Source organism: Bidens hawaiensis, unplaced genomic scaffold (assembly GCF_021521415.1).
Source record: "Bidens hawaiensis isolate Kalapana, Puna unplaced genomic scaffold, B.hawaiensis_p1.1 tig00012782_1, whole genome shotgun sequence".
Classification (NCBI taxonomy): domain Eukaryota; kingdom Viridiplantae; phylum Streptophyta; class Magnoliopsida; order Asterales; family Asteraceae; genus Bidens; species Bidens hawaiensis.
Window position 1 is genome coordinate 157,546 of NW_027492059.1, and position 12,284 is coordinate 169,829.

Consider the following 12,284-nt stretch of genomic DNA (forward strand, 5'->3'; position numbering starts at 1 on the left):
TAACAAAATTTATTAAATTTAATGTTTAAGCTTACATGGCGGGGAGGCGCCAAGTTTTGAGCTAACATGGTGGGGAGGCAACGAGTTTTGCGCTAACATGATGGTGAGACGACGAGTTTTGAGCTAACATGGCGGCAGGCGACGAGTTAAGACTCGAACTCGTAACGTAGAGGCGACGACGTGTTAGTAAATGGACAAAGATGGAATTTGAATTTTACAGGGATATATTTGGAATATCTATTTAAAGAAGAGACATTTTAGGAATTTTTCCAAACTAATTATATAAAACTTTTTAAGTTTTATTTTAATATTCTTTTTATTTTAACTTAAAAGAAGAAGAAATAATACTTCTTCTATAGTGTTATATTGTAGGTTATTGATATCATCAACTAATCTATAATGAAATAGTTTACTGGATGTATATTATAAATTTTTAGTTAAATAGTTTAAACTTAACAAAATAATAAAAGTTTATCTTATTTAGTTTATTTTTCAAACGAATAAATATTACACTTTATGGTAGCGTTTGGTATGCAGGAATGACAAGGGGAATGGAATGACTCATTACGTAGCAATGAAGAAAGTGTTGTTTGGTTACTCAATGGAATAGAATCATCCATTACACATGGAATCTCATTACATCAAAACAATTACTTCCTACCCCCTTTCTTTTTTTCCTTCCATTCCTCCGTCACCCTACTTTCTCAACACCGCCACCACCTAACAACAACCACCACCACCTGACCGTCATCGTCATCGTCACCACCACCTCCGCCACCGCCACCACCACCTTACCACCCCCGCGCACCTGACCATAACCGCCACCACCATTGTCGTTTCCTGACCACCACTACCGTTGCCGCCACCCTACCATCTCCATCATCACGAATGCTACCACCGCCACCCCCACCACCACAACCACAACCATCCCGCTAACCGCTACGACCACCATTTTCGTCGACGGAGCTACCACCACCACCGTCGCCATTTCAGGTTTTTTTTTGTAAAAGAAATATATTTTGGGATATGACTATTTTATTGTTTCAATTTCATTCCTACAATTTTTTTTGGATATCAAACAACATAAAATAATTATCCATTTCATTCTTATATGTTAACCAAATAAGACAAATGAATGGTAATGATCCATTTCATTTTCTTATTCATTCCATTCCTTCTCTCATTCCATTCACTCTTCATTCCATTACTTTCAATCAAACATACCCTATATAAATTAAAAATTTGACCTCCTATTCTAAACTCAAACCATCTTAACACTAACTCTAAACTATTCTTGTGTGTTATAAACCTTGGTTAAAGATAATGTTAAAAGTCGTGCTACTATTCTATTTGTTTGAAAGGCTGCATTATATCAACTATGTTTAATTTTCAAACTCTTTTACACCCAACAAAATAGTATGTAGTGAGATTTAAATGCATCTTTTATTGCATCATCTATCTACTATAATAAAAGAATATTATTTTTATCACTTATTAATTTTATTGTTTTTCTTATCTTTTTCTCAACTCATTTTAATATATAATCCTTATCTTTCAAGTCATTTCTACATATGAATTCAAGTATATTTTAATCAAATATAAATCTTTACAGATTCATTTATTAACATTATTATGTATACTAAAAAGTAGATTGGTTTCTCCTCAAAATTTTACTATTTCTTTTACTATTCATTTTTTTAAAATATTTTATTAATTATTATAACCATTAATTCACTAATCATAATTTCAAAAATAAAAATTGAAGAGGTATGTACCCGCCTCAACACCGAGCCAGGCGGGCCAACCCACAAGATATAGACAAGAGGCTTGAAATCAAGACTTTATGAAGGCACAAAGCCAAAACCTATGCGCATGGCGCATGCATCATATGCTCATGCATCACATGCTCAGGCATCACATATGCTCACGCATATCACATATGCTCAGGCATCACATATGCTCAGGCATCACATATGCTCACGCACATCACATCTGCGCGTGGCGCATCCGCGCGTGGCGCATATCACATGCTTGTGCATATCACATCTGCGCATGAAACATCTGCGCGTGAGAATAAAGAGAAGACCTCGCGCATCCTCAGGATAGGCGCATATCATACATGCACATAATCAACCTCGCCCTTATCAAATCAGGATTAGGGCAACCTTGATTGTGCACGTCAGACAACCTTCCAGAAGGTATCTTTTTAAGGAATAAGAATATGCTGATGTTGACAGCTGCCAAATGAAAGGTGGACAACTCAGCATAACCCATGTGCTACCACGTGATTATAACCAATGAGAAAGCACCAGGTGTCCCAGAGGACACGTGGCGCAGAGCAATTGGAGGAGGCCAACAAGGCTGAGCCCAATCAGTGGAAACCCTAGCACTATAAATACAGCATCAACTCCACAAGGAGAGATATTCAATCATATTCAATTACATTCAATCACAGACAGTTACAGCCAGTAACATACACAATCATATACAATCACATCCAATTACAGAGTATTGAGCTATTAAGCAATACTCTCCAGATTTCCTTACTCTGATATTATCATCTTCTCCCACAAATACTTATTCTCACACCGGAGGGTTACCCCAAAGAGGACCCCTCTGTCCCTTTCTGAGGGGTAAGTTGACGGTGCTGTTCATTTTGTAGGTGGAAGAACACAGATCCAAGAAAACCATCGGTGAAATAGTATAATCACACCCGAGGAAAGTAGATCGTCTACAAGTGAGTCGATCCACGTCTCTTCATTGGCGCCATCCACTGTTACAACGGCAACAAGATCTCATCAGATCTATAAAAAAAAAAAACAAAAATTTTCACCATGGTTTCTGGTGCTCGTAACGTTGATCAAGTTCTGGAGGATATTGAACGTGAGGATGTTAATGAGGGACAGCAGTTTCTGAGGGTGCCGCGTGATTCTACGCGCACCACCAGTAACCGTCCCTTCATCACAACTCCTCACGGCCAGACTGAAACTCCTCCAGACGATCTCACGTTACAAAATCTTGCCGGCGCGAAACAAAAAGGACCAATGGGTCCAGAAGATGAAACAAATGATCCTAAAGAATGGCTCATAAACGAGCAGCGACGTCTAATGGACAAGTACAATGAGATGGTCAAACAGAAAAAGCTAGCCGACTTAACACAAAGGCAAGCGTTTGATAAGCAAACTGTTCATGGAACAAAGAGGGCGCGCGCGCCGGAAGAAGGACATTCTGTTCACACTGCACACACTGAGTTTAGTGATGAAGAAGTGCACAGCATGAGGAAGACGCGAGATACTCATGCAGGAGGCTCACAGCTCCGCGCGCCTGTGAACATGGCGCCTGGAGCCAGAGCCGATCTGGATCTGCACATACCGTACAGCCCACCAGTTAGAGGGCAAGTGGACGTAACCACACCGTACAGACCAGCCATCTTGGTGAAACATTCAAAGTTCACTGAGCGCATCGCGAATGCTCCCATCCAGCACAAAACCAAGATGCCAAGTGGTTTGGGCAAGTATGACGGCACAACAGATCCAGACGATTTCTTGCAAGGTTTTTACAACACGGGAAACCTAGAGAGCTGGACGATGCCAACATGGTGTCACATGTTTGCTCGCTGCCTCACGGGCGCGGCGCGTGTCTGGTTCGAGAGCTTGCCGACTGGGCAAATCGATGGGTTCGAGGAACTATTGGAAAAGTTCCAAGCCCACTTCGTACAGCAGCGCAGACACACGCGCGACCCTGATGACATTATGCACTGCGTGCGCAGGAATGATGAAACGATTGAAGACTACATAACACGTTTCAATCAGGAGTCTCTGGCAATCGGAGGTATAACTGAGCAACTCCTGCGCGTGGCCTTTATACAAGGCGCGCGCAGTGATCAACTCCGCCGAGCTCTCGTAAGCAGAGATGGCATGCCCACCACTTGGGCCAAACTAATGGAAGCATCGCGGGTCTTCGCGAGAAATGAAAAACAAATTGCCCAAGATAGGGCAAGAGAAAGAGCGCATCAAGCTGAGTCACCGCGCAGCAAAGAAAAAAGGGGCAAACAGAACTCTGTATGGTCCAGGTTGCAACCAACCAGTTTTTCTTCCGCAGAAAAGCAGGCGCAACCAAGCTCACCCCAGCCCCAAAAAGATGTTCGTAATCGCGGGGAGGGTGACAAGAGGGAAGGCGGCAGAGATCCTAACAGACCTCTGCCAAGAATATGGACTCCCCTCACTAAAACGCCTTCACAGGTGTTAAGCACTGAGAATGTCCAATTCAAAAGCCCCAAGCCACTACACTACAAGGGACCATCAGACAGTGGCAAGTACTGTGAGTTTCACAAGTCCACAGGACACAACACTGATGCATGCCACCACTTGAAGGATGCAATTGAAAAGGATGTGAAATCAGGCAAGCTGGCTCACCTGGTAAAAAACTCAAGACCAGAAAATGAACAACCAGAAGGAGCCTCTGCCAGCAAAAAGTACAAAAGAATCTGTGTAGCCGAGGGAGGAAGGCAAGGGCAAACATCAAGAAAAAGAAGCGCGCAAATCCAAGGAGATTGGCGCGAGCAACAAGTAATCTTCCCAAGAATCAGGGGAGGCCCTTCAATTAGCAGTCCTCTGGTCATCACTACACACATTGCTCATTACGAAGTGTCAAAAGTCCTGGTGGACACTGGCAGCGAGTCAGACATAATGTATGAGCAATGTTTCAGGAAACTGGATCCGGCAGACCAAGCAAGGCTTGAAATTGTGAATGCACCAATCTCTGGTGTTTCAAATGAAATCATTCATCCCCTAGGTCAAATACAATTTGAGCTAACTATGGGGGATGAGAAACACAAGCGAGCCGAAGTTGTTAACTTCTTGGTCTTGCCCACCACTTCTTGCCACAATATGATCTTGGGTAGGGGAACGATTGCCCAATTCAACGCCATACCGTCGCCAGCGCACGGCGCGTTGGGGTTCCCAACACCAACAGGTGTAACTTTTGTATACCGGGGATCATTTGTGTGCAGTGACAAGTACTCCGCGGGAGGGGAGAATGAAACTTCCAATGGCAGACAACGCGCCAGAGGAATGGATTCTCAACCCAAAATTCCCGGAGCAGAAAATCACAATTGGCGCAACAATATCAGACGACACAAGGTTGAGAATGAAAAGATTGCTCACAGCATATATGTCGGTCTTCGCGTGGCAGCACTCTGATATGACTGGGGTTCCGCGAGACCTGGCGCAGCATTCTCTCAACACCTTCAAGTCTGTAGAGCCAATTGCTCAAAAGAAGAGAGTCATGGGGGATGAAAAGGCGAGGGCCATGAATGAGCAGGTTGAGGATCTATTGCGCGCAAACATCATCCGCCCGATACGATACCAGACATGGGTAGCCAATCCTGTGATGGTAAAGAAAAGTAACGGGTCGTGGAGGATGTGCATTGACTTCAAGGACCTCAACAAAGCATGCCCAAAGGATTGTTACCCCCTCCCAAACATCGACGCAAAGGTGGACTCCGTGGCGCCATTCAAGCTAAAATGTTTCCTGGATGCCTACAAAGGCTATCACCAGATTCAAATGGCACCACAAGATGAGGACAAGACCGCCTTCAGAACCGACAAGGGTGTTTTTTGTTACACAAAAATGCCCTTTGGTTTGAAGAATGCGGGCGCCACCTACCAAAGACTTATGGATGCCGTTTTCAGCGAGCAAATTGGAAGAAACCTAGAAGTCTATGTGGATGATTTGGTAATCAAAAGTAGGGAGGAAAAGCAAATGCTCAAAGACATCGAAGAAACCCTTGGGCGCCTAAAGGAAGTTAACATGAAGCTCAATCCGAGCAAATGCACTTTCGGCGTACTAGAGGGAAAATTTCTAGGTGTAATGGTCACCAAGGATGGTTTCAAGGTGAACCCTGAGAAGGTGGAGGCCATCCTTGACATGCCCTCGCCATCCACCATGAAAGAGGTCTAGAAGCTGAATGGTAGATTGGTTTCAATCAACAGGTTCCTAGCGAACCATGCAAGCAAATCTACCCCATTTGTCAATACATTGAGAAACTGCTTAAAGAAAAGCCAGTTCAAATGGACTCCTGAGGCCGAGCAAGCTTTCAGTGAGATTAAAGAATGTTTGATAAATCTGCCCGCGCTCACAGCTCCACTTCCTGGTGAAACTCTGACACTGTACCTATCAGCAGGAGAGCGCGCCATCGGCGCAGTATTGTTGGCGGATCGCAAGGGAATCCAAACGCCAATATACTATGTGAGTCGGGTGCTGACAGATCCTGAGACGCGCTACTCCATCATGGAAAAGTTAGTTTTGTCACTAACACACGCGTCGCGCAAGCTTCATAGATATTTCAATGGTCATCCCATTGAAGTATTGACTGGTTACAACATCCAGCAAGTCTTGCGGCGCCCCGCGCTCTCGGGAAGGCTGACAAAGTGGGCCCTGGAATTAGGTGAACACACGATCGCCTATAAGCCCCGTCCAGCAATAAAATGACAAGTCTTAGCTGATTTCATCGCGGAAATTCCAGAAGAAAAAATTGAAGAGGCTCAGCGCGAGGTAGACCCTCCGCGAGCCAATGATGAAGAAAATGTTTGGAGATTGTTCACTGACGGAGCTTCAAATAACGAAGGGTCCGGCGCAGGCCTCAAACTGGTGGATCCAGAGAATCAGGAATATACTTACGCCATCAGGTTGGACTTCAAGAGCACCAACAATGAGGCTGAGTATGAAGCCCTGCTGGCCGGCCTGCGCATCGCGCAAAAATTCGGAGTTAAAAAGCTAGAGGCCCATGTTGATTCATACTTGGTAGCAGCACAGGTCAATGGCCTTTATGATGCCAAGGAGAACACCATGCCTCTATATCTAGAGCAGGCGAAAAAGCTCATCGAGCAATTTGACTGCTTCAGAATCATTCACATTCCGCGCAGTGAAAACAAATCTGCAGACGCGCTGAGTAAGATGGCATCAACCAGTTTTGATCACTTTGGCAAAGATGTCAGGGAACCCGTCGGTGGTAGCGAAGTCTGTCCTGGTAACTCATACAACCCCTTCATCATGGATAACTCCAATAATGGAATTCTTGAAGGAGGGAAGAGTACCAGACGATCGCGCAGAAGCGAGGAAGATAAGGCACAAATCGCAGAACTATGAACTGCTTGATGGCACATTATATCGACGCTCTTATCTTGGACCGCTCATGAAATGCCTAGATGCTGAGGAAGCAAGCTATGTGATCAGAGAGATACACGAAGGAATCTGTGGAATACATGCTGGCCCGCGCATGGTGGTTGCCAAGGCAATGAGCGCAGGTTACTATTGGCCTGGCATGTACTTGGACGCTCTAAAAGAGATCCAAAAATGCAAAGCATGTCAGAGCTATGCGCCAAACACCATGCGGCCAAAAAACAACTTGATTCCGGTGACCTCCGCATGGCCTTTCCACAAATGGGCAATCGATATTGTGGGTCCCCTACCGCAAGCGCCAGGGCGAGTAAAATTTTTGGTAGTGGCAGTAGACTATTTTACAAAATGGGTTGAAGCCAAGCCACTAGCAAAAATCACAGCCGAAGTGATGAAGCAGTTTATCTGGAGCCACATCATATGCCGTTTTGGCTTGCCCATGGAAATTGTGAGCGATAATGGCAAACAATTCACTGACAAGAAGATATCCAGCTGGCTCAAGGAATTGCGCATCAACCAAATTTTCACTTCAGTTTATCACCCTCAGGGGAATGGACAAGTGGAACGCGCGAACCAAAGCTTGTTAAATGGGCTGAAGAAAAGGTTGGAAGGAGAATCCCATTCTTGGGTCGAAGAGCTACCTAATGTCCTGTGGGCACACAGGACATTAAGCAAAACCAGCAATGGCGAATCCCCGTTCAGCCTAACCTATGGAACGGAGGCTATGATTCCAGCAGAAATTGGATGCCCATCCCATAGAGTGCTCATGATGAGCAAGATTGATAACGAGCGCGAAAGAAGGTTGGATCTCAACTTACTTGAAGGGCGCAGAGAGGCGGCTATCATCAGTGAAGCCAAATACAAGAAAAAACTGGAAAAATATTACAACCAGCGTGTGAAAGAATGCCACTTTAAGAAAAATGATTTTGTCCTTCGAAACAATGAAGCTAGCCGCGCGATACCCCCGGGAAAAATGTCCCCCAATTGGGAGGGACCATATCAAGTCTTGGAAGAATTGGGAAAAGGCGCATACGCCTTAAAAGATTTGAATGGAAAGAAGATCCCGCGCGCATAGAACGCGGCACAGCTTAGAAAATGTTTCATGTAAAAATTGTCAAGTTTGTAATCAAGGCTTGATAAGCCATTATGAATAATGATACGCGCTATCTTCTCTTAATGTGGATTCTATTACCTTTTGCATACATGTTTCACACTTCCCTTTGTTAATTTTGAGCAATATGACAACATTGTATTGACATCAAAACCAAATAAAAACGAAGTAAAACATACATGCGCGAGCTTCAAGCTCAAACGCGTTAACGAGTCTTAACTCTAAAACGTCAGGGCCTTAGCCCAATTCTATTACCTTTTGCATACATGTTTCACACTTCTCTTTATTAATTTTGAGCAATATGACAACATGGTATTGACATCAAAACGAAATAAAACGAAGTAAAACATACATGCGCGAGCTTCAAGCTCAAACGCGTTAATGAGTCTTAACTCTAAAACGCCAGGGCCTTAGCCCAATAATGTGAGCCTTAGCTCAAATCACTCACAACATCCCTCTTACATGCTGCGCAGCCTGACCACAAAACACCTAAACACAACTAAGGCAAAGCAAATGCCAAAACATAGTTGTTAAGGTCTCAGGTTGGGGTCGCGCATGAAATTGTAGTGGATATCTGAGTAACACATTGACGCGTAAAGGCTAAAAAACTCATAATTCCATAAACGCGCGATAACGTCGCGCAAAAGAGGAATAATGAAAGCGCCAAGACACGTGTCAACATAATCAAGATATGGCAAAATCACTTACAACCTTGTTCTTATTCCAACGTGCAAGCATATCTTATATTCAACAAGCAAACATTCAATATAAAGAGATGAATGGGGAATGCGCAAGATGCGAAGAAGCGAAAAACAGAATTTCATTCCAAAGCATTGAAATTTACAAGTTTACAAGATGAGATACAAACTACAAATAAAAATAAAAAACATGAAGGGCTTCTCAAGTCTCCACGTTGACATCAGCCTCTTCATCATCCTCATCATCGCCCTCGGCATCTGGCGCAGCCTGCTCCTCGTCATCTCCAAACTGACCATAGTCAAGTTGTTCATCTTGAATGGAGTCTTCTATCACAACAGTGTCAGGAGCGGATCCTTTAGCCACGCCAGAGCCGCTTGCAGGAGCAGCAGTCCCCGCGCCATCATCGCCGCCACCAGCCCCTTCGCACTCGTCAAGTAATTTCTTTAGCGCGCCGAGGTCGGGCTGGTCAGCAAGCGCGGATATCTGCAAATCATAAGCAAAAATATGAGTACAAAAAGACTTAGAAAATAAGTCAATGTAATCTCATTAAGGTTAAAATACCTGCGCAAGGATGGGAATGGGAGTATTCATATACTTCTCCCCCATCGCGGCCATCTCCGCGCAGGCAACGTCGCTCTGATAAGGGTACTCGGATGGGTTCTTCTTCAACATGCCATATTCATAGCCATCCGTAAACCCTTCAGCTCGACCCACCAAGCGCGCGGCAGCGTTGCAGTCCATCACAAGGGCCTGAAACTCGTCTGAGTATTTCATCGCGAAAGCGCAACGAGTCATGCCCTGTGAGATTAGCCATTGGCGATCCTGCGCGAGGCTAGCAACAGACGTCTCGAGGACAGGAACCTGAGAGTTTAATAACTCAACAGTTTCCTTAGTCTTTTTCAGCTCCTCTTTGTCGGACGCTGCTGCCGCCAAGGTTTCTTCTTTTTCCGCCCGCGCAGCATCAAGTGCTTCCTGGCTAGACGCTGCCGTCGCCAAGGCTTCATCTTTATCGGCCTGCGCGGCCGCCAGCTCCTTCTTCAGGCGCGCAACCTCACTCTCCAGTGATGATTTTTCAGTTATAGACTGGACAAGAGCTTGGTCACGCGCCTCCGCCTCCAGCTCCAAGTCGCGCGCTCTGCGCGCGTACTTGGCCGCGTCCGAGTCCGCCTCCGCCGCCTGCAGCTTCTCCCGCGCAGCCTGAAGCTCATGACCGCGCTTCACGAATGCGCTGTTGGCACTTGCTCTGTTCTCACTGAGCTCTGCTTGGAGCTTCTCAGCTCTCTCGCGAGCATCAGAAAGATGCCAAGCAGACACCTTAGCCTCTTGCTTGGCTTCCGCAAGAGCATCACGTACTTTTACATAATCATAGCGAAGCTCTTGGGAGGCAGCAAAGAAGGCCGACCCAGCAAACATATGATCGTTGAGCAAGTCGTCGCGAGCGCGGTCCTCCTGGAACCTCCTTTCAGATGGAGCACAGCATGAGCCCAGAATTCCGCACACACACCCCATGGACTGAAATGTGCTATCTTCAGTAATATTCCATCTCGGGCGGTAAATGTGATCGGCTTCCTGCAAAAACAAAGTAATTATCTAAGTCATCAAAACATTAAGATGGAAGTCCGCGCAGCGGAGCAAAAAAGAACAAATACCTGCGGGGATGAAACAGAAAAGTCAGCGCCAACCCCACGAGAAGGCTCCGCCGCGAAGCCTCGTGGCGCTGCAGGACTGGCGCGACCGCGGTCGGAGTCTTCAACTTCAAACTCCTCATCCTCCTCGGAAACAGGCCTTTTCTCCTGCGACCTAGAGCCAAAATCGGTCTCGCGAGGAGGGCTGTGCGCAGGAGGAGGTGAGGGAGGTCTCGACGCCGCCAGGTCGGCGCGCAAAACGGCCTCCTGCTCCATAGTAATCCCGATGAGGGGAGATTCATCGCTTGCAGGAGCAGGAGCAGAGCCAACGGCGCTGGCACCGGCGCCAGGAGTGCCGCCAGCAGCTTGTACGCCAGCTACGGCTTCTATGAAAAAATCAACAAAAAGAAATGGTTCATGACTTGATCTAAAAGAAAGTCAGAAAATAAGAGCGCAATACGTACCTTGGCGCAACTCCGTTCGCAAATCAAACATCGCCATGAAGTCCATTCTACCCTTCTTTGAGGGTAAAACAGGGGACTTCGAAGCGACCTCCGGCGCAGCCTCGGCATCTTGTTGCGCTGTCGCCGGCTCTACAAACATTTGAGTAAGACAAGATTCATTAGTAATTCTATAAGAATCGCGCTCATAGAACCATAAAAGATAAGCAAAGGATAAGCAAAGTATACCTGTCGAAGGCGCAACATCGCTTCCCTTTTCCGCAGCGCGAAGGGAGGAGGTAGTGGCACCATACCTCAGGTGGACAGGAGGTCTGCCCACTTTTTGAGGCAGGGAAGACAAGGAAACCTTGGTGGTAAACTCCTGGGTTTTCCCAAATCCCCCCGCCTGAGTAGGAGGATCCTGAACAACGGGAGCAACATCTTTCTTCTGTTTCTTACTGGCCCCTGCGCCAGTTTTCCCCTTAGCTTTACGCTTTAGTTGGGGCGCCTCCTCCTCCTCCTCCTCCTCTTCCGCGAGCTCCAGCTCGTAGTTTTCGAGCGCATCTGCAATACATGCAACAGAAGTGTTAGCAAAATTTGGTATTATAAAGGAAAATGCATAAGTACAAAGGCTTACCAGGCGCATCGCTGTCGAAGACAAATCCCAGATCAACAGGGATGAACATGTCATCAAAGCGATCGGGGAAACCAACCTCCCCAGCGCCGAGCGCGACGGAGCCACCCTCCATATGCTCATCATATGCGGCGTGGATATACTCCTTGGTGACTGCACAAAACAAGTCAAATGATATCAGCAAAAATAATTTTATTCGCGCAGAAGTAAAGCAATGAGATAAACTTACACAAGCCGTCGACTTGGATAACGGGCTCAGTCGCGCTGTCCGCCCACCTCCTGCTCATACCAACCCCTACCAGCGCCTCCTCACAAATGTTCTTGGCGGGGGATGGTTCAGCGGTCAACTTATTAACCCAGGCGCCAGTTGGGTTCTTGAGGACACCCACATCCGCAGGCGCAGAAGAAATCGCGCGCATCGTCATGCGGATGGGGATCACACCAGCCCTGATGTAAAAAAAACCTCTCAGACCAGTCATGAAGGCTCTTGAATGAAACAGTGGAGCACTTCACCTTCTGACTGCGAGGAATGAAGGAGAACCAAGAATCTTGGATCTTGGGCTTGTAAAAAAACTGAAAGCGCCGAGGGGTGGGCT